Source organism: Camelus dromedarius, chromosome 17, assembly GCF_036321535.1.
Source record: "Camelus dromedarius isolate mCamDro1 chromosome 17, mCamDro1.pat, whole genome shotgun sequence".
NCBI classification, from domain to species: Eukaryota; Metazoa; Chordata; class Mammalia; order Artiodactyla; family Camelidae; genus Camelus; species Camelus dromedarius.
Genome location: NC_087452.1, coordinates 17,692,963 through 17,720,370, shown reverse-complemented (window position 1 = coordinate 17,720,370; position 27,408 = coordinate 17,692,963). Strand labels below are relative to the sequence as shown.

At 38.6% G+C, this 27,408-nt stretch overlaps 1 long non-coding RNA gene across 1 annotated transcript in view; it reads left to right on the top strand.

Moving 5' to 3' along the window:
- The first annotated feature begins 6,026 nt into the window (after positions 1-6,026).
- Positions 6,027-27,408, top strand: part of LOC105095265 (uncharacterized) — a 743,648-nt gene continuing 722,266 nt past the window's right edge. The window contains exons 1-6 of the long non-coding RNA XR_010384800.1: positions 6,027-6,452; positions 6,827-6,925; positions 13,073-13,218; positions 14,079-14,155; positions 14,598-14,752; positions 17,757-17,851. This is a non-coding gene — a long non-coding RNA (uncharacterized LOC105095265). The remainder of the gene's footprint in view (positions 6,453-6,826; positions 6,926-13,072; positions 13,219-14,078; positions 14,156-14,597; positions 14,753-17,756; positions 17,852-27,408) is intronic.

Genomic DNA, 27,408 nt, shown 5'->3' with positions numbered 1-27,408 from the left:
AGGGGTTTTGGAAGAATATTTAACGCATCTGCAGCTTTTAGAGCAGTGCTTAGGTGTGATAAATTGGCCCAGTTTTACAGATAACGAAATCAAGGTAAGGAGGGGTGAAACAGCTTGTCTCAGGCCCCTTGCAGCTAAAGTGGGAACCAAAATTCCAACCCCAGTCTCTTTGCCTCTACGGTGTGTGTGTTCTTACCCACAATTAGCCACCCTCTTCTCGCTAAGTCTCTTAAGCTCTTGGAAGACCAGTTTCTTCATCTGCAATCTGGTGGTGATAGTAGCTAACTGCCTGTTGTTGAGATAAGGCATTTGAAAGTGTTTGGAAAACTATAAAGCATCACAGGAAAATACAAATTGCTGTTATTATTATTGCTTTGCATTTTTATGTTCGACATTTTAATTTGCCTGTAATGGGTCTTGTGTGCGTACCTGTCAGATAAGCCTTTCTGTTTAATCTTCCATGCTCATTCCAGGACCCATAAGCCAGCCCGGGGGGGCTCTAAGTTGTCTCCTCATAGTTCTTTCTTGGTCATTCCCCCTTTTGAAAATGATCCCTTCTGTGTGATACATTTTTAAATGTTAAGGTTTTGAAATCAAAGAGTGGTATGTTGGGTATAAAGAAGACTTAGATGGGAAGGTGATGGACCCTTGGACTTCACTGGTCTGTGATGGTCTTTGAAATAAAAGACCAGCATGAAATTGTGGTAATGTTTCCATAATCATTTCTTATGAGAAACATTCATTTAGGACATATTTGGCCTTACGGATCTGATTTTTCAGAAACATCAATTGGGGGAGAAAAGTAGAAGAGGAAACAGAAGATACTAAATGGCAGAGAAAATACAGAACCTAGGGACTTGAAACCATCTTCAGTTCTAAACATTTGTGTTGGATATTCTGTGCTACTTTTGGTTGTTTGGGCAGAGGGTGAAAACACTCAAACTCTGGGCAAAAAACGTGGGGACAAAATCTGACATAAGCGAGCCTACCAAGGAAAGTTCATTGAAATGACAGAGGGGCATCTTGGCAAATCCAGAGTTGCCAGCCTTTCCTAAGGAAACCGAGTTACTCTCCTTGCTAGCAGAGGAGACCTCCTGTGAGTTCCAGCTAATCTAAAAGTGGCCACTCCTGTCATGGAACCTGGGAAATGTTTCATCCTGGAGGAGTCAGGTGACTTCCACAGGAGGAAATAATGTGACTTCTCTAACTCTGTTCAGTGGATTACCTGTTGAACCAGATTTTTCTATAGATCAGCACACGTCCTTTCCTCTGTGTGCAGCATTAAGAAGAGGTATTTAATATTCTTCTTTACCAGAGTCACCCACCTCTAGCATCCCTGGAACTGCAACACCAAAAGATTTTTGACCATATTAGATTTCCCAGAGCCCAGACCTACATAACTTTCTTTTGGGAGGAGTGTGTGGAGGGATGATGTTTGATAACTATTAAGTCACATAAGACATAGAAGAGACCTGGAGTTAGGGGAGGCAGGAAGGGTTGTCCTAAAACAATTCACTACATTACGAGAATGCAGAAAGTACATTTATGTCTCTGCACTTAAACTGTATAAATTCCTTGTGGGAGGTGGACAAAAGGAAAGATTCCTTATGGGTTCTTAGTGGCCTCTTCCATGGTTTTTCTTCTTAGGTTTTTATAATTAAGAGGCTAAAAGTGACATGACCTCTTGTTTGTGTCCTTCCCTCAATACCTGCAGTAATCTCCTCCACCCAGGCCAACTCATGTCTCTCTTTAGTCATCTTTATGCCTAAAGATGCTCCATTGTCTACCCCAGAAAGAGAAAGCATGTGCAGAAGAGATGGAGAGAGCCCCACGAAGACAGAGAAGGATGTCATTGGTCAGTGTCAGCCAATGAACTGGCTCCATCAAGGTCAGGTGTCTATCCTTGCCCCTGTCAGCTGTTATTGGGTCAGATTCAACTTTCAAGACTTTTTTTTTAAATAAGGAAGTGGTGGTTTGGGGAAACTTTTCAAAATTTTTCTACTTTTGGTTGAAGTATAGTTGATTTATAATATTGTGTTCGTTTCAGCTGTACAGAATAGTGAGTCAGTATTTTTGCAGATTATATTCCATTATAGGTTATTACAAAATAATGGGAATAATTCCCTGTGCCTTATGTTATATCTTTCTTTCATATCTATTTTATTATAATTGTTTGTATCTGTTAATCCCATACCCCTAATTTGGTAACCACAAGTTTGTTTTCTCTATCTGTGAGTCTGTTTCTCTTTTGCATATACATTCATTTGTATTGTTTTTTATTTTTATTTATTTTTGTTTGTTTTTGGGGGGGTAATTAGTTTCATTTATTTTTTTTTTTTAATGGTAGTACTGGGGATTGAAACCAGGGCCTTGTGCATGCTAAGTATGTGCCCTATCACTGAGTTATACCCTCACCCTGTTTGTATTATTTTTTAGATTTCACATACAAGTGATATCATATAGTATTTGTCTTTCTCTGCCTGACTTATTTCACTAAGCATAATATTCTCTAGGTCCATCCATGTTGCTTCAAGTGGCAATGTTTTATTTTTTGTGGCTGAGTAATATTCCATTCTATATATATGTATATACACGGTATCTTCTTAATCCCATTACATTCATGGGCACTTGGGTTGCTTCCATGTCTTGGCTATTGTAAATAGTGCTGCTGTGAACACTGGGGAATTTTATTTCCACACAATGTGTCCAATTCCTCTTACCTCTGCCCTCAACTTCAAGTTACAAGATAGTTAAGCATCAGGTATAGTCTCATCCCTAATATATTTAAAGGACCTTCCTCAATGTAGCAATTTGCAGATTACTTTTTAAAGTAGCTATTCTTCTCTTTGTGACTGAAGTGCCTCAGAATCTTACACTCAAAGGTGATCCATATTCATCCATGAAAATCTTTTTTTTTTTTTAATGGAAGTGCTGGGGATTGAACCCAGCTAAGCAAACATGCTAAGCACACGCTCTACCACTGAGGTATACCCTCCCCCCTCTCTTCCCTGACACCTTCAACTTGACACTTGAAAAACAGATTTACATATGGATCAGTGTTTTATGCTTCCTGCCAACCTGCCAACTCTGGTCCCTCTATACTTAAAGTGCTACAAGGAAGAACAGAATCTGCGTCCTCTCAGAGTCTTGATCAAGAGTGTATCATGACATACACAAGATTTTAAAGGGGGGAGGTTTAGCTCAGTGGTAGAGTGCGTGCTTAGCATGCATGTGGTCCTGGTTTCAATCCCCAGTACCTCCACTGAAATAAATGAGTAAACAAACAAATAAATAAATAAATAATAAAAATAAACCTAATTGTCATCCCCCCCCAAATAAAACAGAGAATTAGTTAAAAAAAAAAGAAATACTTTTTAAAAAGATGTTCACATTTTCTCCCAGTCCAGCTGTGAAATGGGTAACTAAGTTGGCTACTTGAGACAAAAAATTTCCTTCGAGAACCTCTTCTATTACACTTTTATGTAAACGTTTTAACTCCTCTCTTCTTAACTTCCTTTTCTGGTGGGATTGTGCCAAACGGTTGGCTACCACGCAGGAAAGCATCATAATTGTAGGCATTAGCTCAGCCAAAAGGCCATGTTTTTGCTTTAGGGTAAACTTGTTAAAATTGGGAACTCAGCCAAGGTCATCCATCTACAAACGTTGTGAAAGCATCTTCTGGTTGTTCATCTAGCTACGGTCTAATTAATTTTCAAACGGACAAAGTAGCTTCTTGGGCCATGTAACAAGCATTTTCATTCATTTAAGCAAAGCTGGATTTGGCCCGGAGCAGGGTCACGAGAAATTCTAATAGCTTCTTCTCTTCTTTGTGTGTCCTCAGGAGAGCTTGCATTGATGTCAACAAAGCAAGATTTGTGCTCCAGGCAGTCTGAATAGAATCTGTTTCCAGCCAGCCAAGTTCTCTGACTTCCCCGAGAAGGAGAGGGTCTGGAATTGAGCATATGGGACGGCTCTGCAGGGCCTTTTTCTTTATTGGATTTAGCTACACTCACATAATGAAATTGTAGGGATTGTTTAAACCTTCTGCAGGGACTTCTGTTAGCAGAGAAGAAACTTGTACTAAAGCCATAAGAAGATTGTATTATAGACATAATGGAATCTTTTTTATCTTTTGCCTGGTTTTCTGCGCAGGGACTGACTTTTTTTTTTTTTTTTTTTTTTTTTTTTTTCTGGGCACCAAGCCAGAGGTCTATTTAATTTCTTAAAATTTCCCATGGTCACTAATACTGCCCCTTCCCCACACCCGTCCCTTGGCAGTTTCATAAATTAATAAATAAAGACACAGCCATCTGAAAGGTTGTGAATCCTCACGGTTAACTTCTAAATAACATTTGCAAGCTTTTTTTTTTTTTTAAGGTGGCTGTTTTGCACAATCAACATGATAACACCTATAGAAAGCAGGCGCTACAGTCTTCAGGAAAGTGTTTCACCGATATAATCCAAATTTCAGTAAAACGTTGGATTTGTTTACCTTTGTCCTGAGTCTACATCTATAACCGAAAAAAGCTGGAATGAAAATGCAAGTTTGCTTACATCAGGTGAGTTCTCCAAAGCAGGTGAAGTGATACCACCCGTATTTTTACTACAGTTAGGACTGGGGAGTGTTAGTGGTATTTTTCAGTTTTGAACTTGACATTTTATTTATTTATTTTTAGATTTTCTAGGAGGTGGGTGTTTTTTGTTTAGCTTCTTTCAATTTTATTTTGTTTTGCCAATTTAGAGATAGAGTTTGTTTGTTTCTGTAAGAGAGAGTGGACCTAGGTTGTAGGCATCTTCTTATAAAGTACCATCAGGATAATCTGACTGTAAACAGTGCACCTCTTTGAATACCACATGTTCTAGGAAATGACTGGCCACAGAAAACCCTCCACCACTAGTACCTGTTTTAAGAGCATGCCCAAAATGCTTGCTTGCCCCATGACAGCTAGCCAAGGACTGCCAAATGTATCTGTAGAAAGTCATCCTGGCTTCCAAAATCCCACCTTAAAAGAACTATTGCCACTCAGGGGCTGTCTGAGCCTTTCCTTTCTCACTGTATCAAATGCCGTCTCCTTTCTCACACCCTAAAATCCCTGCTGATAGTTCCCCCTGCAAGATTATGAATAGTCTTTGATGCTTTTGTCTCAGCCTAAGTTTTATCTTTGACAGATGTATCCCCAACTTAGACTCCCTTGCCCATAGAAGAATCAAATTTTTACTCATTCAACAGAACTCCACTCTTTACTGCCTGCCAGACGCTATTTCCAGGATTGAGATGTAAGATACATAATTTGCCCTCTGTCCAGTTTACAAATGTTAATCCAGTAATTCCATAAATAGTAGTAATTTATCACTAACCATGCTTACCAAGGTATAAACCTGGTTTTCATAGTTTAGAGAGAAGTGGTCCCTCTTTTCTATGTGTAATCGAAACTAAATTGTTCAACACGACGTTATAAACTGCTTGTGATAGAGAAGTAGTTATCGTTGTGATTGCCATTACATCCTCTCAGTATCTGTGAGTAGACAGGCATTACATCTGCAAAGAAAAGAGTAAATTAGTTGACACTTTCACACCCTCTCTAACTTCTAGAACCAAAAAAATAGTTGTCTAGTGACATATATTGACAATGTTCTCTTTCACCCAGGTTTTTCTGTTTTCAAGATTACATGAAAAAGGATGTTCTCAAAAAGCTAGCAGAAACAATGGAAAGCAAGACTTTATCCCAAATACAAACATATTTCTGTTTAGCAAATAGCAGGGGTGTATAAAACATCCCCATTTCTCTCCTCATATAACAGAATGTTCTCTGCTTACTGTATTAGTTAACAAATTCAAGTCTGTTTATCTTGTTTGAAATCCCACTTCATCCATAAATTACGGCGTCCCACAATAACACCAGAAGGACAATATCACCATTGTTTGCTTCCACAATCATCTCAGCCCACAAAATTCTCTTCCATTGTCAGCTTGCTGTCATCAAGCCATTGTTTTCCTCTTTTCAGGGTCTCCCTACGAATATCATTCAAATCGTTTAAACACTCAGCAATGTTTTTGCTATCCGTGCAGACTTCTAAAGAGCTGGAGCCCCAGCGTGATGACCAAATCGGCCTTGACTATTTATCTCTCCACAGTCATTCTTTCCCGGGGCCCCGGAGTAGCTGAGTTGCACTGTGTGCGGTGCAGTGGGGGAGCTTCCCCTGCTGAAGCTGGGCGGTTCCACTGGACAATGCAGCCTTTTCTGCTCCACTCTCTGGGCGCGGAAACAATGAGATGGTCCAGGGAGAGGGGGTGAGGCTGATTGTTTATAACAGCGATTCCCAAACTTCCTAGGGGAAGACATTTTCATATTTAAAAAAAGTGTGTATTATGATTACGGATTCTCTTTACACTCTTGTTTAATTGTAAAAGGACGACAGGCACTTGATTTTAAAAAATTAATATGTGAAATGTAAGTCTCTCTTCCCTCGGGTCCCCTGTTCTCTTCCTTAGAACTACATTCTTGCATTCACTCTGCAACTGTTTATTGTGTTTGCCATTGAAAATACAGCCTGGGACAGACATGGTTCTTGTTCCTGTGGAGCAGAGGGCCTAATGGGAGATAAGGATGTGCCATTTCTAGCAGGGTTTTCTTTTTGTTCATTGTTTGTTTTTAGGAATACCTTCTATATGTTACTTGTGATATATATTCTTTCTCTCATTTTAAAAAATATGTATGGTGATTTACTATGTTTTACATTTTGTTTTATTCCTGTAGCAGTTTATACAGGACACTTTTTTTTTTTTTTAACTTACTAAACAGTATTCTTTCTCCTTTCCAAACAGCACGCTGATCTTATTCGGGGGAATCACCTCTTTCTCACTGTGCACAGTCCTCGTGGGAATGTCAATTAAGTCCTTTGTCCTCTGGTAGCCAAGGATGAGGTATGCAACCCACGCTCTCTTTCTCTCTTTAGAGTGAATCTCAACAGGAGTGACTCAAGGATTAAAACAACATCAGAAGGGCACTGCCAACATCCAGAGAAGATGATGGAGTGGTACCTGAGGTGCTGAGTGCTCTGGGGTTGCCAGTGTCTTTTCTGCTGTCCGGCCTCCTGGCTATTCTGTGGACCAACTCCTGTGGCTCCACTTCATTTCATTTTTGCTCCAGTACTCCAGAATTGATTTTTGCTGCTTGAACCAAAGATATTTAATCAAAGGCATACAGTCCATCAGCATGTATAGACCTACCTCATTCTTTGTTAATTCCTGAATAGTGTTTCTCTAAAGTCATGTATCACCATTTATTTAACCATCTCCTAAGAGCAGACATTGTTTTAGTGTTCCCATCAAAAAATACTGCAGAATATACATCTATACACAATATATATTCTTGTATATCTGTGTTTAGACAGATGTGTGCATATGCTTTGGCAGATAAATTTCTGTAAGTGAAACTGCTGAATCAAAAGATATGTACATTTTCAACAACATCAAACAGTGTCAAAGGCCCTCACATGAGAATAATTGTTCTCTTATAAGTATTGACTGAAAATGTAAATAATGGGAAAAAATTAGTGATACTTTATTTGTAACAACTCTTCATGGTTGCTAAGTGAAAAGATAATTCTTACTGAATTTAGAAAAAGTTATTCTTACTGACTTTATAAAACTGGGAAAATAGATATAAACACAATGAAAAGCCAGCCATCATATCACTTCTAATTCTATCCCTCACAGTGGTAGAATTGCATTTATCATCTTTTTTTTTTTTAACCCAGCTTTTAGGTGTGTTTTTGAAGAGGATTATTATCAACAAGCGATTCTATCATAGCTGGAAATAGAGGTCACAAAATATATTTCTTAAATTCCAAATGTATCGGATTTTCTACTTAACTTTTTGGTTTTTGATTTCTAATTTAATTGCTAGTGATCAGAGAACATACTTTCTGTGGTTTCAACCCTTTGAAATTTGCTGGGGCTTGCCTTGAGGACCACTACCTGATTGATTGTGGTTACATTTATGTATGTCTTTGAAGAATGTCTTCTCTACTTTTGGGCAATAATCTTTGTACTTGCTTTAAACTGGGTTTGCTAATTGTGCTGTTCAAAACTTATCCATGCTTACTGATTTTGTTTACTTGATCTGTTGGTAACAGAGAAAGGTACGTTAAAATTTCCTACTATGATTATGGGTTTGTCTCGTTCTTATAATTCTATCAATTTTTCCTTCATATATTTTGAGGCTCAGTTGTTAGGTATGTATGGGAGCAAAATTGTTCTTCTACCCTTCTAGGTTTTATCAGCTGATCTAATAATCGAATTTACATAAGACAGATTAATAGGAGAAAAACAAATTTAATTTTATAGGTACAGAAACCCCATAGTAATAGGATCTAAGACCAAAGCAGGCTGTCTGTGTACCTTTTTAAACAAAGAATCAAATTCCTGTGAGGATTGAAAAAACAAGGGAGTTTTTCATCGGGGTAGCAAAATAATGAAGAAATAACAGTCTATTTGTACAGCTCTCTCAGCCTTGAGTTCCCCATGTTGGACAATGAGGATGCCCTCCATCCTCCCAGCACAGGGAAGATACCTTTCTGTGGGAACTTTGTTTCCTGCTTTCAGGGGAACAAAGGAGGGTCAGGGGGTTCTTCTTATATCAGCTGTTTCAGAAATAACTTTAATCCAAAATAATCAATATGTGAACATTTGTGTATTTTAGGATAGCTTGCTCTGAGCTCCATCAGTTGCATACGTATTTGGAATTCTTGTATTTTCCTGGTGAGTTAAATATTCATTATTTAAATTGTCCCTTTTCAGCTCTAGCAGTGTTTTTGACTTAAAATCTATTCTGTGTTATTTTACAGCTTTTTTTGTTGTTGTTGTTATTTTGTATGGCTTAACATTTTCTTTCCCTTAAAATCGTTTGCTTTCAACCCATTATAGTTATCCTTTGTAAACAGCTTGAAATCAGTTTTATTTTTTAATCCAGTTGAGTAGTCCTTGTCATTTAAATGAGCATTTTGTACATTTATATTTAATGTAATTATTGATGTATTACAGAATATTTTCTATCTGTCCTGCCTGTTCTTTCATCCTTTACCTTTATTATTATTTTTTTTGGTATATTTTTGATGAATTAAACTAAAGAGTAATTTTTTTTTTTAGATTTTTGTTGTTGTTGTTGTTATTTTGTGGGGGAGGGAGGTAGTTAGGTTTATTTATTTTTAGGGTAGATACTGGGGATTGAACCCAGGATCTCATGCGTGCTAAGCACGCACTCTTATCACTTAAGCTATACTGTCTCCCTAAAGAGTTCTTAATTGTCTCATTTTTCTCTAGGAGTTTGAAAGTTTTACTCATATTCTTTCATTACTTTTATAGTTATTACGTCCTTGACTTAATCAAAGTCAAATATTAGGATCTTTTAAACTCTTTATGTATAATCTGAAGACTTTAATATTAGCTACTTGAATGCTGTGTATCCCCTCCTAATTAATATGACATCATGCACTTTAATTTTATATATTGCAAAAGCAAGTAAAACATTAGCATTATTGTTTTGTACATTTAATATCCATTTTGACATATCCACGTATTTACTGGTTTTGTTTCTTTTCACTCTTTGCTGCATCTTTGTTGTTTCATCTGGATGATATTTTTTCTATTTAAAGAATCCTCTTTGATAGATTCTTTAGTGAGAATCTGCTGGTGACAAATTCTTTTAGTCTTTTAGAATAAAAATGCCTTTATTTTGCCTACATTGGGAATTAACTTTTTTAATTTGCCAGTTTGACAGGGGATAATGGTATTATACTGCTTTAATTTGCATATATTTTATATATTTACTACTATTCTCTTTCTTTTCTTAGGTACTTAATTTCTTACAAGGTTAAGAGCTTTTTCTTTTCCTGGAAATGAGGAGAGTTTACATAATTCACATAACTGAGATTAAAATACGAGGTGTGCTTTTGGAAACTTATCTGCTTCTTGTTCATACACAAAGAAACAGAAACCCATCTAAGAGCTGCCTATGGTTAATAAATGAACTCTCTATATGAACAAGCACATTAGTAATGCCACCAACTGTTCTTGCTAGTCACTCTGATTTCACATTACAAACTCCTGAACCAACAACATCTTTTCTTCAACTCTGTGACACTTTGGATATTTCTCTTTTCCCAGCAGTATTTCAGAAGGGGAGCTCTGTTGTTTTTTTGTTTGTTTTTTTTTTTGAAATAGTTTTGAAGGGTAGAGATAATCCTAGGTCAATAGAAGCTCACTCATTCAACTAGATATTTTATTTTCAGCACTTACATCAAAAGTTGTATTCATTCCTTATCCCTTCTGCCTTCATTTAAGTTATCTATTTTTGGTTAACTGAGCAACCCATAACTTAGTGGCTTAAAACAAGTATGAGTAATTATCTTTTACAGTATTTGCATCAGGAATTCTTGTAGAGCTCATCTGAGCAATTCTTCTGTTCCATATGGGGTAGGCTGGGCCAAAAGGTACAAGAAGATGTTACTTCCGTGTCTGGCATTGCCTCTCTATGCTTCTCCATGTGTCCTTTCTCTCTCCATGTGGTGTCTCATCACTTAGTATTCTGGCCTAAGCTTCTTTAGAGCTTGGCATCTGGCTTCCGACATTCAAAGAAGAGGCCCTTAAAGGTCTCTTCAAGACCTTGAGCAAAGCTGGCCAAGTGTCACTTCCACCATATTTCACTGGTCAGAGCAGATCACAGGGCAGGCCAAGATTCTGGGGAGGGAAATAAAATCCGTCTCTTGGTGGTTGGAGTGACATGCCTGTATGCGGGGAGAAGGAATTGATGGAAGCCGTCTTTGGATACTATTCACCACTCTCCCTTGGCAAGTACTTCATATTTCTTTTCTGAAGACCAGAACACATTGCTTCTTTCAAACTCGTATTTATTTTAAAGCATAAATTAGAACATGAGTCGCGCATATGCTTACCCACTTGGTCCTTTCCTTATGGACTAAAGATAGAACAGACTTGTTCTAAACAGGCTGCAGTTAATGCAAAGTATGTAGGCCACCCCTATAGAAGCTTGGCTTTCTAATCAAGAATTCATGTAATGTTTTAGTTTTTCATTTGCTTCCGCCTTCCTGGTATTAGCCAATAAAAGAATTATAGTTTTAATAACTAGTTGACACAGCTGATTTTATCGATTTTAATAAATAATCAAACATGGCTAAAAGCTAAAACATCAAACAAATGATCTAAATCCCTAAAACCTTGCCTGTGCTAATCACGAAACCCAGTTAAATGACTAAGATCAAAACAGATTAGTGTCATTAGGCAAAAAGAAGAACACGTACCAATTACAGAATATAAGTCTTATCACTGAATAAAAACCTGAAATGAGCTGCTGTGTGCTCTTACCCATTTGTGGAATGCTGCAGCCTCTTGTTTTAAGTAGCCATCCAAAAGAAATCAATAACCACCGCAAACAGAGGAGCAAGAGAACATCAACTGAACGCCTGTCATTCCTTTGTTGTGTTTTCTCCTTGGTTATTTTTACGAGCCCTATGAAGTTTGCCCAAGATGGAAACTGAGACTCACAGAGATCAAGTATTCAGTCCAAGGACCCACAGCTACCTGGAGACGGAAGTGGGATTAAAAACCCAGGATCTGGTGCTGTACAAAGTCCCTATGATTTCCTGCTCCCATGCTGAATCTCAAACAGAATTGAAATCATACCTTATCATGAGAAGTACCACTTGTGGTCAGTCCTGAGTCCATTCTGCTCTACTGATGCTCCCACCCTGGCACTTAGGAGAGGAGGGTTGCTGTCCTCATGGCTGTCATTCTCACGTCTTATGGTTTCTGTTCAGCCTCCCAACTTTGAATAACCGGTTTGTAATTTCATCATATATAATCTGTCTGGAATAAATTTGTTCCTGAGAGGTGTAAATACAGAGCACTGGTTTCACACGTTGGAGTGTTACTCAGAGGATCTTAACCTTTTTGTGTGTGTTTCAGATCCCTTGGCAGTTTGCTGAGGACAACTCACATTAATGTTTCTACATGCAATGCAAAAGAAACCAGTTATATTGAAACACGGTGTAACTCAGTACCCTAACTTCATCCGGCTCAAGCAAAAAAGAAAAAATACGTCAGGAGTGGGGGTGAATTTAGTGGTTTAAAAAATTACATCAGAGATTAGCAAACGGTGGGCTGTGGGCCAAATCTGGCCCATTACCTGTTTTTGTAGTTTGTTGAAAGACCATTATTTTATTTGTTTATGGTCTATGACTGCTTTCTAAGAAGATATAAACCAAAACCAAAAACGCCTCCATTCTCTTGTGGAAAGAGGAGCCCTCTTCTCCCTCACTCTTCCTCTAACTCCATTCCAGGTATCCTTTGAATATTTAAGGAATTGGCCAAATTTTTGAAGTTAGTGTCTAATAAATGGCCTTCTTAAATGTAGGTCTTTTCTTCTCCCCAGCCCAACGTATAGGTAGGGAGAGTGTTTTTTGCTGTTAGTCATGCATCTTTAATCTTAACAAAAGCCAATTTTGGCCCATGACTGCTATCATTTAATTGGAAATTCACGGGAGGGAAGAGATCTCAGAACTCTATGCTAGGCTGAAATGAACATAGATTTAATTTTTAAAATTGATAAAAAGTTCATTTTATAGAAATGAAGTCAATTGGTTAAGAAGTGTCTGAAAATAAAAACTGTGGATATTTCAGTTCCATTTCTCTAATAGCAAAGAAAACATAGATTGGGGAAATCTGATAATGCCCATTTAAACATGACCTGGGAGAGCCTCCAAGAAAGCAAACTATAAAACAAATAAATCACTTACTATTATGAAGTGTGGAAAAGGCAGTGATCTCAGACCTAAACAAGGAGATAATCACTATTCATATTGTGTTTTGAAACACATTTATTAAAGAGACCTGTGGAAACGTATTCTGTAAGCAGCAAATGAAATTAATTCCCGCAGGCAACTGCATCCTGGCAACCAGAAATGGCAGTGCTCTGGGTTAAAAGGCAAAATGACCTTTGGCCTAGAAGAGACAGGGATAATTATGTGAAGTGTCTCCACCCTTCTGTCTTAGATCCCTTTCAGAAAGCAAGAGGGCCTGCTGGTTCTGCCCCAAGATCGTGAGCTGGAGTAAAGAGATGCCATTCAACCTTGAAATCATTTTCTAGAAGCAGTATCTGTTGGCCTTTGGGGATGCTAAAACCTCCTCTGCCTACTGTGGTAAGCAAAATAATGGCTCCTCAAAGATGTCCAGGTCCTAATCCCTGGAACCTGCAGACATGATACCTTACATAGCAAAGGGGACTTCGCAGATGTAATTAAGAATCTTGAGATGGTTTCCTGGATTACCCAGGTGGGTCCAGTGTGATTACAAGCCTCCTTATAAGTGAAAGAGAGGCAGGATAGTCAAAGAGAGGCTTAGAGGTGCTACACCACTGGCTTTGAAAACGGAGGGAGAGACCACAAGCCAAGGAACACAGGCAGCTTCTGGCAGCTGGAAAAAGCAAGAAAACAGATTCTTGCCTAGACTGTCCAGAAGGAATAAGGAATACAGCCTGACTGACCCATTTTAGGTGTCTGACTTCCAGAACCAGAAGGTAATAAATGTGTGTTCTTTTAAGCCACTAAGTTTGTGGTGACTTGTGAAAGTGGCAATTAGAAATGTGACAATGAATATATGTATGTTCATGTATAACTGAAAAATTGTGCTCTACACTGGAATTTGACACAGCATTGTGAAATGATTATAAATCAATAAAAAATAAATAAATAAATAAATAAATAAAAATAAAAACGAGTATACCTACTTGGTCCTTTCCACTCTGCCCGCACGAGAAGACTGGCTATTCCTCAGTCAATTCAGAGGACATGTTTCAGGCCACATTTTAGAAGATGCAACTTTGAGTGTGATATAGAGAAAAGTGGAGTTTCGTGTGGCAAAGTCACCTTTAGTTTTCAGTGAGAAGTTGTGATCTCTTTGGTTTCTTAGAAGTTCTGGTTTCTTACATGGGTGGGATGGCATCAGGGTCCTGGGGCCCATTCAACCTTGGAAGGAAGCACTGTTGTTTCTTTCCATCCAGGCCAAGGAAAGAAACAGTCCACTGGCCAAATTTGCAGACTCTGGGGCAAGACCATCCGGTTTTGGAACATAGTCACGGTGAGATGTTAAGCAAATCAGTTAAGCTTTGTCTCTCCATTTTTGAGTAAAGGATAACAGTATCTAAATAATGAGTTATTTATGTAAAACACTTGAAGAGTACCTGGAACATAATAAATATGATGATGATGGTGATGGTTTGTGTAGATTTTGATGCTGGCTCTATTATTAGGTTTGTAATCTTGTGCAATGTTTTTAAACCTGAGTGAATCCCAATACTTTTTCATCTATAAACTAGAGCTAATAATAGTAACCACCTCCAATGTTATGAGAGCTAAGACAATACACATAAAGCATGTGGCAGGTAGACAAGGCTCAGTAAACTTAAGCCATACTGCAGGCAGTGGGGCTCCATGCAAAGGAGGCCAGGAGTCAATGGTTAAGCCTCCCTGGAATGTAATGCTTCTCCATCTTCTTCAGCTCTTCCTTTCTTTGTCTGCAGGACAGTTAAGATGGAAAGAACTAAGAAGGCACAATTGCATTTTTATTCCACAACCAGGCAACTCAAAACTGGGGTCCTCAGCAGTGAGCCGGGGCAGGTGAGAAGACACTATGTACATGTGGCACATCTTCTGGGAAAGTCAACTTTACTCAAAGGTAAATAATTTAACATATTTTTCTTTGAAAATAAACATGGATGTATTGTGAAGGAGAATGCAAATTTTCCATGAATTTTTAAGAAGAGGAGTGGATTATTCAGCCACTTTCTTATTGAAGCTTTAGAAACTCAACTCAAACTAGCTTTAGCCGAAAAGACATTACAGCTCCTGGAATCTGAAACTTTAGAGGGCTGTATTTTGGAGCTGGATCCAGCGGGCCTCCCACTGTCATCAGGGGTCCTTATTTTCCATCTTCCATGTTTGTTTTCCTCTGTGTTGTCTTTGGTTGTTTGCAGGCAAAATCAACCCTTGTCCACCATGAGGAGACTTTAGAAAAATTGCTTGCATCTGGGGACCATGCTCCCTGATTCCTCAGGACATACATTTATTCTCTTCTTTGATATATTTGCCTGAACTGTGAGCAAAACCAGTCTTTCTCTGAGCCCACACCTTTTAGCCAAATCCAGGTGTATTGGCTACACTTTGTCAGGCAGTGGTGGGACTGAACACACACAAGAGGCTCCCACCTGTGACTGCCTTCTGCATAGTCTGAAAGTGTGCCACTTACGGAGAATATGTTTAGGGACAGAACCAATTGCCTTGACTTTCCTCCAGGCTCCAGTGTAACTTCCGGCCTTAATCTTCAAGGGTCTACAGTGGAATTTGAGAAAAATGTTTTTCATAGAAGTCAGGTGTGTGATTTGGTGTGCACTGTCCATCTTTCTGTATCTCTCAAGGACTCGTAGCTGTAGTTAAGATCCAGAGCCCTGCATCCTAAACATCGTACCAGAATTACTAAGAATTACTGAGTTTCTAAATTCCTCCCTTAAGTAAATAACATGGACTTGGGTTACCAACTCTAAGTAATTTAAATCAAAAAGAGCAAATCAAAATATAAAACCATCTTGGGCCTTCTCCAAGCGTTTCCCCAAGTTTTTAGGAGACTGCTAAGTCCTTGAACTGCTCTGTGAAAAAATGGTGAATGATCAAGGAAGTACCTCTCTGGGGAACTGATGTTCCCTGTGAGCACATTAAAGGCTCTGAGAAATCTTGCAGTAAAAGACTCTGTTTGGCCTTATTTGACGTCACCCTTCTTACACTGATAGACAGCTTGCCTCACAATTATTAACATTTGGAACACTCCCTGTGAAGAAATGCTGCCTCAAGTCCAGGAACTGGAAGCCAGGAAATTCTTGCTTGGCTTCTCAATTATAAGCAAAGAGTATCCAAAGACTTTAAGGGCTGAGTTCAAAAGTGCACTGTGTACATCACAGCCAGACAAAAGCTGGCGTTTCCGTGGAGTAGAGGATCCTGGGCTGAAAACCAGCTGTGAGTATGTGATTAGGCACTTCCCCGGCTTAATCTTGAAAAAGTGAACACTAAGCATCATACATTTGGATCTAAAAGTTACCTTTATTCTTTTTTATCCTGTTCTTTCTTTCTGTCCGCTCAACTCTGTTTCCCATCAAGATCTAAAAGGTTAGAAAGGCAAGCACAAATTCAAAGGGATGGAATGATTCAACAGCACCCTAGGTGGAAGAGCCCAACTTTCACATTTCAGAGGAATTGGCCAAAGGAGTTGAAATTATCCAAATTCTCCATATTTCCACAGGTCTTCTTGTGCTGCAGATTGCTATAGACTGATGTTTATGTCCCCCACAAATCCCTATGTTTAAACCTAGCTCTCAAGGTGATGGTATTAGGAGGTGGGGCTTTGGGGAATGCTTGGGTCATGAGGGTGGATCTCTCATGAATGGAGTTGGTGCCCTTACAAAGGAGACCCCAGAGAGCCCCCTTGCCCCTTCTGCCATTTAAAGACACAAGAAGGATATCTGTGACCCAGGAACCAGGTTTTTGCCAGTCACTGAATCTTCCAGCACCTTGATCTTGGACTTGACTGATGTTTCACATCCTCCAGGACTGTGAACAATAAATTTTGGTTGCTTATAAGCCACCCGTTCTATGGTTTTGCTGTTGTAGCAGCCCGCATGGACTTAGACCCACCAGTCTGGAGACTGTGACATCTGTGGCAGTGGCAAGTGAGTCAACAGTCAGGCCTGGCTGCAGGCAAACTGGACAAGGAGGTGGTGTTCATCTTAGACTTTTTCCCTCCCTTCTGTGTCATGAGACCCAGAGCCTTCGAGCTGCCCTTCTGCGACTACTCTCAGCTATGCATTCCTCTCCACCTTCTAGCTACGTGTCTGCCTGAGCCAACCTGGGCCTTGCTCCTCCCTGTTAGCTAATGGGAATAATAATAAGAATGATAAATAATAATAATCATAGCAGTAGCAGATACTGTTGAGTGAGCACCTCTGCAATTCATGAGGCTTGATGCAAATCCCAGCATCGCTTCCTACCACCTCCCCCCCCACAGCTATATATAACATCTGTTGTTATATAAATACCTATTTTTATTTACCCATGAAAGGATTCAGATGTAGGACATTTAAGTAAATTTCTCAGTTCCATGGAAGGAGGGAATGGCAGAACTAAGTTACAAAAGAGTTGTTGATGGTGAGTAAAGCGTTCTACCCTGCCAGTTGTAGTATTTGTATTGTAGCATGAGCATTCTGGAGATGACGATGCCTTAGCTTCAAGGAGACAGCTAAAAGTCAGAATTTTGTTTTTCATGGGAAATGACTGTAGAGATCTTTCTCTTTCCATTGTATCATTGGGTCATAGGAAAAATTTCCTCTGTGTGTGTGTGTGTGTGTGTGTGTACGTGTGTACGCATGTGTGTCTGTGGGAGGGGTGGGAAGGGAAGGGAGGACATGAAGACTCTTTACTTAGTAAGAGGTTAGCAACACACACTGCCTGCTTTTCTAGTTAGTATAATGAGTTCTTGTTTTGAGTTTAAAATGTGTACTTTTTTGGTATTAGATTTTCATTTATTTCTGTTTGATACATTTACTTTTCAAGAAAGAAGCTAGCATATGGTCTATTGTTCAGCCTTGTTAACATTTTGCTGTGTATCTAACAGTCTACCGTTTTTCCCCTTTCAGTTTTTACTGAGATAAAATTGATGTCCAGCACTGTGTAAGTGTAAGGCGTACGGCATGATGATTCGATTTACGTATACCATGAAATGATTATCAAGGTAAGTTTAGTGACTATGCGTCATCTCATATTGGTATCAAATAAAAGGAATAGAAAAATTTTTTTCTTGTGATGAGACAGGATTTACTCTTTTAGCATCTTCATGTATGACATACAGCAGTGTTAATTATATTTAGACTATTGTACATTCCATCCCTACTACTTATTTATCTTGTAACTAGAAGTCTTGCTTTTTGACTGCCTTTATCCTGTGAATGAAAAATACTGCAGACCATATCAGTAAACAAAGAATGCTGACGCCATCAAGCCATTAGCGGCTGCCGCCACCTGCCAGTGAAGACAAGCCTGCAGCCCGGCCTCTGCAGCCACTCACAATGGTGCCCTCCGAGGGGACTCAGAATAAGGACAGAATACTGGCCCTAGATAGCTAGGTGCTTGTCAAAGGAATGAATTCAATGAGCCCAAATGTTTGCTTCCTCCCATTCATATAAAAGTGCTAAATTCTTTAACTTGAAATGTCTCATTTTCTTCAGTTAACAAGTAATCTTTAAATGTTCCAACTACCTGGTCATTGTTGTAAAGCTCCTATATATCCTAGGTCCTCCCCTACCTCTTTGGAGCAGTCCCTCAGAGTGATCTGAGAGGCTGTCATCCTGGGCTGAGTCCTTAGTATTGTCCACCAAATAAAACATAACTCTCAACTTTTAGGTTGCACATTTATTTCAGTCAACAATCCCATCCCCCTCGCCATAGCCCCCACCTCTGGTAACCACATATTGGATCTCTCTTTCTATGAGTTTGTTTGTTTTGAAGTATAACTGACTTACAACACTATGGTAGTTTCTGTTTTACAACATAGTGATTTGGAATTTCTGTACATTTCAAAATGATGACCATGATAAATCCAGTTACGATCTGTCACCATACAAAGATACTACACAGTTATTAACTATATTCCCCACACTGTACATTTTCTACCTGTGAGTCATTTGTTTTGCATTTGGAATTTGTGACTCCTTATCTCCCTCACCTGTCTCTTTCCTTCTTCCACCCTCTTCCCCTCTGTCACCCACCTGTTTATTCTCTGTATCAATAGCTATGTTTCTGTTTTATTATGTTTGTTCATTTGTTTTGTTTTTTACATTATACATGTAAGTGAAGTCATATAGTATTTGTCCTCCTCGGTCTGACTTATTTATTTCACTCCAGGCTCATCCATGTTGTTGCAAATGGCACAATTTATTTCACATCTTTTTTTGTCCATTCATCTATTGATAGGCACTTTGGTTGCTTCCATGTCTTGGCTATTGTAAATAATGCTGCTATGAACATAGAGGTACATGTATTGTTTCTAACTAGTGTTTTTGTTTTCTTCAAATGAATACCCAGGAATGGAATTGCTGGATCATATGGTAGTTCTATTTTTAGTTTTTAAAGGAATCTCCATACTGTTTTACATAGTGGCTACACCAATTTACATTCCCACCAATAGTGCACGAGAGTGCCCTTTTCTCCACATCCTTGTCAACACTGGTTATTTCTTGTCTTTTTGATAATAGCCATTCTGACAGGTATGAGGTGATATCTCATTGTGGTTTTGATTTGCACTGATTAGTGATACTGAGCATCTTTTCATGTGTCTGTTGGCCATTTGTATGTCTTTGGAGAAATGTCTATTCAGATCCACTGCCCATTTTTTAAATCGGGTTTTTTTCTTTGATGTAGAGTTGTATGGGTTCTGTATATTTGGATATTAACCCCTTATCAGACATATCATTTGCAAATATCTTCTCCCATTCAGCAGGGGGCCTTTTGGATTCTCCTATATTAAATTTATCCACTTAAAAAATGAAACATCTGTGGCAAAATAAAGAAGTGGCCAGTACTAAAAGAGCTGTTAAGAAAAACATAGCTTATTTAAATAATGCTAAATGTATGTATACGATACCTGATTTTTTTTTTTTTTTTTTTTTTTTTTTACTTTTTGAAACCTCCCTTTGATTTTTGATAATTAATTGTCACTAAAGAGCCAAATCACTTTTGGTGCAGCATCTCAGCGGATTTCTCAGATTGTGGTGATATGAACGAGGGAAAAATCATCATTGTTACATATTTTATTATTTTGGAATTGTTTTCAAGCCACTGAAGTAATTGGCCTGCAGCCTCCTCCAATTAATAAGGTTTTTAAATGCATTTCTACAAATCTCCTTTTTGGAAGCAAAAATCTTGACTTAAAAAACTTGCTCGTAGCTGAGGTTTATTGCTAGGTGTGGGAAAAGCCTGGGAGCCATTTCTTTTTTAATAATTAGTTTCAAAGAAACCTGTGAAATCTTCATCAACATTTTTAAAGAAGAAGTCCCTATCAAGGAGAAGAAAGACTTTGAGATGGAAGGTGACAGAGTCTCATGCCACCTGCTGAGAGGTAGTGCTTGCTAGGAGGCAACATATTAACAAGAAGGGCCTTGTGTTTTTGCCAACCTTAAAGATTTTGTTCCTCCAGTAATGTGTGGTCCCTGAGTTGGGGCTGAATTATATGAAGATTTCTCCCAACCGATTCTTCACAGAAACTCAGAGGATTCAAATGGCAACTTAATGTCCCCACTGGCCCCCAAATGTACATCATTTGATTTCATTAAGGAACTGTGTTGTGAGATAGCCAATACAGGCTAGAAATGAATGGTTATTTTGAATAGTCTTCATTGGGGTTTTTTTTGTTTTTTTTTTTTTTTTTAGTTCTTTTGGTCTTTCAGTTGGGAACATTTATGAGACTAATTTCATTTCTTATTGCAAAATCTATGTAGTAACATGGCTGTCATCATAAATTCCAAAGGCAATTCTAATTGACCAGAGGAAGTGAGGGCCCTGTGGACTTAAGCATCTCACCATTTCATGTTGTCATCTCAGGGTGTTTCCTGAGAATATCTTTAAAGAATTCATGGATTCTGATTGCTTCGGTGCACAGCTGAAGGGCTTGTAGGACTTTTAAAGTTCAATTTTGTTTTAACTTTCTCATCTTGAACGAAAATGGTAGCTACCATCCTTTTCAAATGGAATAGCTTCTGTCATTTTAAAATATTTTTGTTTTTATTTTTTCTTCTGGAGATGGAGGAAAGATTGCATGGATAGATTTCTTGTGAGGAAAAAGTGGGGTTGATATCTTCATATGATTGCCTTGGATTAAGAAAATGGTTGGAGGAATTGAATCCAAACCTCTCTTAACTAGATTCAAAAACATCATTTGTAACATCAGAATTGCAAAATCTCAACTCATTTCATAATCTCTCTCCTGAAACTGGCTCCTTAAATATATTAATTTTAGTGGAAACAATCAAATAATTTTCAGTGTCTGGGACCAAAAATCTTACAATAGTTTTTTTTCCCTATCTGTTTTTTTATTTCCCATAGTCACAACTTTTTTTTTTCTTTAATCATGGAACTGTTCGTTATCATAGCCACTGTTCAAAATTCACATCTGGGAGGCAGTGTTCATATTATATAAAAATTTGAATCCCGACTCTGTTGCACCCTCTCCTCACACTTCTCTGGGATTCGGTGACTATCAGTGGCTCCCACTTGTCCACTGTCACAAGCTGAGCTGCATCTGTTTGTTGCAGCAAGGTCGGCTCCCCTTTTCCAGCTGTCACCATGCTCATGTCCATCTCTGTCTCTCCATTCACATCAAAGCCTTCTCCTAGGATGCCCACCCTCTCTCCTTCTGCCTGTCTCAATCTGACCTTCCCATCCAGGCTTGGTTCAAACCTCCTTTTCCTGTCCTCTTCCCAACCATTCACGCCCACACTAGCCTGTCCCTGGTTTCAGGTCTGCCTCAATCACTGTCAGGCATCTTGTTTCCTCCGCTAGATTGGCAGTTCTTACACTCAAAGAACAATGCCCCCATATCTCTTTTGTGTTCTGACAGTGACTGGCACAGTTTAGACATATAGTTGGTGCTTAATATTAAACAAGTATCTGATTAATGGAACTGATGCATGATTTCCCAGCGTTCCCTGATACCCCATGGTCAAAACATAATAGTTTGCTGTAGTTTTTAATGATTTATCCTTTTGGTTTTTCAAAGCTACCTCTTTGCCTCAAATTCAAAATGGGGCAGACATATCCTTTCCGATTGGAAGAGGAGCTCGAAAATGGCATTAGACCAGCATCTTAAGAATAATAGTAAAATTAGCAGATATTTATCCACAAGTTATCATCTGCCACTAAATGAAATGGAAAATGGAGAAAATGAGATGTTTGCCCAAAAGCACAGAGCTAGAGAAGGGGAAAGTCTCTGATGCCAGAGGAGCACTCAGCCTCTACACTCTGCTGCCTCCCAGCTGAGTTTTGTTTTTCCCTAATCTCTGTTGTTCTTCACAAGGTCCCCAGGAGATACCCTTGGGGAAGAGGCCAAGAAAGGCATCAGAATGCCCTTCTGCTGGCTGGGACTTTGACTCCAAAGCTCAGTGTAAAACTTTGCCATTTAGGCTGATCCCCATGGAAGGCTGTTTTGTCTTCCAGAGATGAGAGTGAAACCAAATAATCTGTTTCCCTCTACTTCATGCCAATCTTGGATTTTTTTTTTTAATTGCAGTATAGTCAGTTACAATGTGTCAATTTCTGGTATACAGTATAATGTTTCAGTCATACATACACATATATATTCATTTTCATATTCTTTTTCGTTATAGGTTATTACAAGCAATCTTGGATCTTAACATTGATGGCAAAGAAAGACAGAGGAAAATAAGTAAGAGCAGAAAATTCAAGAGCATTTGATAACTTGAGTTTGCTTTGTCAGTTGTGGGAAGAGATGTGAGAAAGATGGTCTGCATTCTGTTGTGGTTATGACCTTGGTCCATTCTTGGTGAGAGAGGCTGGCAGATGCCTTGAGCTTCCCCCAGAGGCCACTGTGGACTCATAACTTCTTGGGTGCTGAGGACATGTGACTTTAAGATGAAATTGACTAAACTTCATAATATTTAAGGTTTGGTGAGCCTAGTAAGATTTTGAGGCACACTTGCTTAAAAGAGTCTGGAGGAGAGGTATCTTGGAATTACAGGGTCTGTGCTAATACTGAGCCTTCGTTTGTCTTTGTATTTGATAAGCTAACAGCCACCTTAAATCAGAAATCCTCTTCTCGGAAAAGAACTTAGAAAACAGGAAACAGTGAGGAGAACAAACTGGCATAATGGAAATGACAAACAGTGAAAGTTTAGTAATTCATCCAAGTGAAAAAGGAGGAAATAATTTTGGAAAATTATTCCATGACACAATGATATGTTCCTTAATTAACTATTTTAGTTTGCCAGAGTTCTCTATGTATTTCATGAAAGGAAATAATGTCGTTGGAAGATGATATTCAGTGTGGCTCTCCAGGCATTGAATAGATTCGCTTTTAACTTCTAAGAATAGGATTTCTGATTTAAGATAGTTGTGAGCTCGTTAAATAGAAACCCATTGGAAGTGCAGCAATTGATTTCTTTCATCCATTTCTTTTTCATTTCTTCCTCCCTTCTGCCTAGACTCTCTCGCTAGTCTCTAACTTGTCTGCATTTCTTTTTGCCTCTGTTTCTTTCCCCCAGAAACCAAGATTTCCTGGTGGTTTAGTAAATCTGTAACAAATAACATTGGGTATTGCCTTGGCAGGGACCAAAGTGGATGGGCTGCAGGAGCTTTGAAAACATATCAGGTCCCTGATCGCCACAGACAAGTAGTCTAGACTAAAGCTTTTTCTCCCTCTGCAACATCCTGTGGGAGGAAAATAGTTGGCTTGTTAAGGTCAGATGATAAGGCAATCTCCTGCTAGGCTGAGAGACAGGGAGAGATGCAAGGCTCTTTCCAGATTCTTGTTGGTGGGTGTGGAGTAAAAAGAGCTGGAGGCTTCTGAGTTCACCACACTAAGATGCCGAACTGGTTGGCACGTCAGTGTAGTTGGAGGAAATACACGTCATGGACTCAATTGTGGGGCTGTGCCAACATGGTGCTTTAGCCTCTCAGTCTTTCCCTTTATTCTTAGCATAGAGAATATTGATTAACTCCAGTTCAGGAAGCATCACCGGAGGATGGGATTCAGCAGCAAGTTGGATTGGGGCATCACTTTAATGCTGATTCCTGGAGGCACAGCGCTTCAGATGGGACAATAAGCCCAGCCCCCAAATTGTGCTGGGAAGTTTCTAAAGCGGGCACTCTGGACCCGTTTTAACAAAGAAGTCTGTGACCCTGCAGGTTACCCTAGCATGCGTGGATGGAGTCATGGAGGTATTTTCATTTGCCATCACTGTCTTTGAGGTTGAATGTTCATCGTGATTTATTTCAGTAGTTAGCTAAAATATTTGCGTCCTGTTTAGGTGAAGTAATGGAGAGGACACCATTGTGGACTTTGAAGGATGGAAATGGGAGAACCGAGCTTTGGGGAAAATGTATCATCAGCCATGTAGAAAGCTAGAATTTGGTATAGACTAATTAATTGTGAATCACTTTTTGTTCTAATACCCTTGAGGACATCAGATGTTAATCTCCTCTCTCTCCTTTGGAGACTACTGAAAAATTTAAGGGAGCGAAAGGTGGACTAAATTAGAGTTTTCCTGAAAGCCACGATTGAAATTTATCATCCAGCTTGGGCTAGGTTATCTCTCAATGTACCAACCCACTAATTTTAGAAACCTTCCTTCTTTGTCATAAAACATTTATTCAGTTTAATGTTATGAATAAATTCTTTAATCAGGGAAATTTTTTTAGATTATTATGAGTGTTTGAGGAGTTGGTTGAGAACAACAAATACTGGTTTATTTCAGAATGACACTACCGAGGTGGGTCTAAACATTATTCTCAGATCAAGTCTATTGTTAGACCCATTCATCCCCAGATGTTGCCATCTTTGGAGTCATACATCATCAGAGTGAGGTGCTTTTATAATGTATTACTCTCATATATTCTGTGAAGGACAGCCCTGATGATAAATTTCTTAAATGATGATGCTGTCTAAGGCTAATGACTCTAAGAGCAAATGCAAGGTAAGGCAGTGATTTCTTTTCAGGCCCCAGCAAAGAATACAGAAGGCATCTCAAAACCATTTTCACTTGGAGATAATATTGAAATACATGGTATTTCAAGGCCTTTGCAGCAGACACTTAGGTAATATTGAGGTAAATGTAAATAGCTTTTCATTTTCACTTAAAACCCATTTAATGCTTTCCCTCATGGGAGTTCAGGGTTTTCTTAACTTAAAAAATTTTTTTGGACATCTCTCACCTGAAGTTGTCTCTCTCTCTCTCTCTCTCAGTGGATATGATGTACTTTTTGAATATGTAGCGTTTACTTTGAGCTCTTTACTTAGAGTGGGAGATATGTTCCCAAGGCTGTTGGTACCACAATTGCAGCCAGACGGATGGACTAACTGGCGAAATTTGTGGCTGGGAGACTTGTTCTGCCAAAAGGTGTGTGGGTGGATGGCTCATTCTTGTGTGTGCCACAGATTTGTGTCACATCCTTGCCCAGAAATTGTCTGGTTATTTATTAGTTGGGAAAGGAAAAACCATACATTTGAGGAAAGAAGAGGCAAAATGAGACATTTAATGGAATGTTTTGGTAGAAGTCATTCCTTGGGTCAGCGTGGCAGTTTGTTTTGTCTGTCTGTTTGTTTGTTTGTTGTTTTTTGGTGCTAAAGACAGCAAAAACGTGACTGAACCATTTCTTACTGCTTGGGGATGAAGCCTCTCCAGGTAGTGTCACACCTATTCTTTAGGTATATCCAAAATAAGATGTATCTAATGTTTTTCCAAGGAAAGAAATGTAGCTCCAAATGTCATCCACACAACAGAGATTCCTTCTTGAATAACAATAGTAACCATCACTAAAATGTAGTGTGCATTGCCAGCCACTGCTCCGAGGGCTTCCATATATTGTCCCACTGAATGAATGAAGTAGTTATTAACAACCTCATTTTAGAAATTAGGAAACTAAGGATCAGGTATTTTCAGTAGGCTCCAAAACAAGTAAATATGTATTTGTCTAAAGCCAAATCCTGTGATGATATTGCTCAATACTACCAACTTTTTAGATATGTTTCAGAAACTTCAGCTAAGGATAGTGGTGCAAACTCTTCTCATTTTTTGTTTTGTTTTGCAATGCACATTCAATAAAAAACATTTTATTACATGCATTGTTTTAAACATTTTATTAATAAAATATTTAAAGTGTTTAACAAAAATGTTTTCAGTCATGAATGCATTAAAGTTACAAATTTTAGAATGTTTTGATGTTGGTAGTACAGGAGCAATGCAAAGTAGGTTATAAAGCAACAATGAAATCTCTTTCTTTGCACTTTCTACCACCCTTGGCCCCCTTGTATCTCTTCCCCAAGCACCTTACGAAGCACTGTTGAAGAGTTGTTCCCTCTCTCTCTTTCTCTCTCACCTCTCTGTTTCTCCGCTCACCCCCAGCGTTACTGAGGTATAATTGACATATTATATTACACAAGTTTAAGGTGTATAGCATGATGATTTGATACAGGTGTGTATCGTAAAATGATTAACACAATGAGGTTAGTTAGCATCTCCATCACTTCACATAATTATCATTTTTGTATGTGGTGAAAACATTTAAATCTATTCTCTTAGCAACTTTCAAGTATATAAAACAGTATTATTAGCTACATTCATCATGCTCTTCATTAGCTCCCCAGAACTTACTCCTCTTATCACTGAAAGTTTGTTCCCTTTGACCAATATTTCCCCATTTTCCCTACCTCCAGGCCTTGGCAACCACCATTGTACTTTCTGTTTCTATGCGTTCAGCTTTAAAGATTAATTTCACTTAGCATAACGCCCTCAAGGTCCACCCATGTTGTTGCAAATGGTAGGATTTATTTCTTTTATATCTATTTCGTTTTCTTTATCCACTCATCTGTGGACGATGACAAGTTCTTTTCCTGTCTTTGCTATTGTAAGTAGTGTCGCAACGAACATGAGGGTGCAGCTCTCTTTCTGAGACGGTGTTTCATTTCCTCATAACGTACACCTGGAAGTGGGATTGCTGAATCATATCGATTCTATCATCAGTTTTTAAAGGATCTTCTATACTGTTTTCCATCCTAGTTGTACCAATTTACATTCTTACCAGCCATGCCCAAGGGTCCCCTTTTCTTCACATCCTCACTGATGCTTGTCTCTTGTCTTTGTGATAATAGCCATTGTAACAGATGTGTGGTGGTGTCTCATTGTGGTTTTGATTTGTATTTCCTTGATGATTAGTGATGTTGAGCATCTTTTCCTTTCCCTGTTTGAGCCTCAGGCTTCATAGTTTCACTTAGGGAAATCCTGGCCATGAATTACCTCAGTCGTTTCCTTTGCTTTTCATGACAACTTTTATTTTATTTATTTATTTATTTATTTATTTATTTATTTATTTATTTATTTATTTATTTATTTATTTATTTTGGTTTGTTTGTTCATTTGTTGCTAGGTAAGGTGATCAAAGGAGAACACCATATTCAATATGAAATTTGAGATGCTTTCACTTCTACCTTTGATTCTGGGTCCAAGGAATAGTGTGACTTCATCTGAACCTTGACCTGTTTACAGAATCCCTTGGCTAATAATT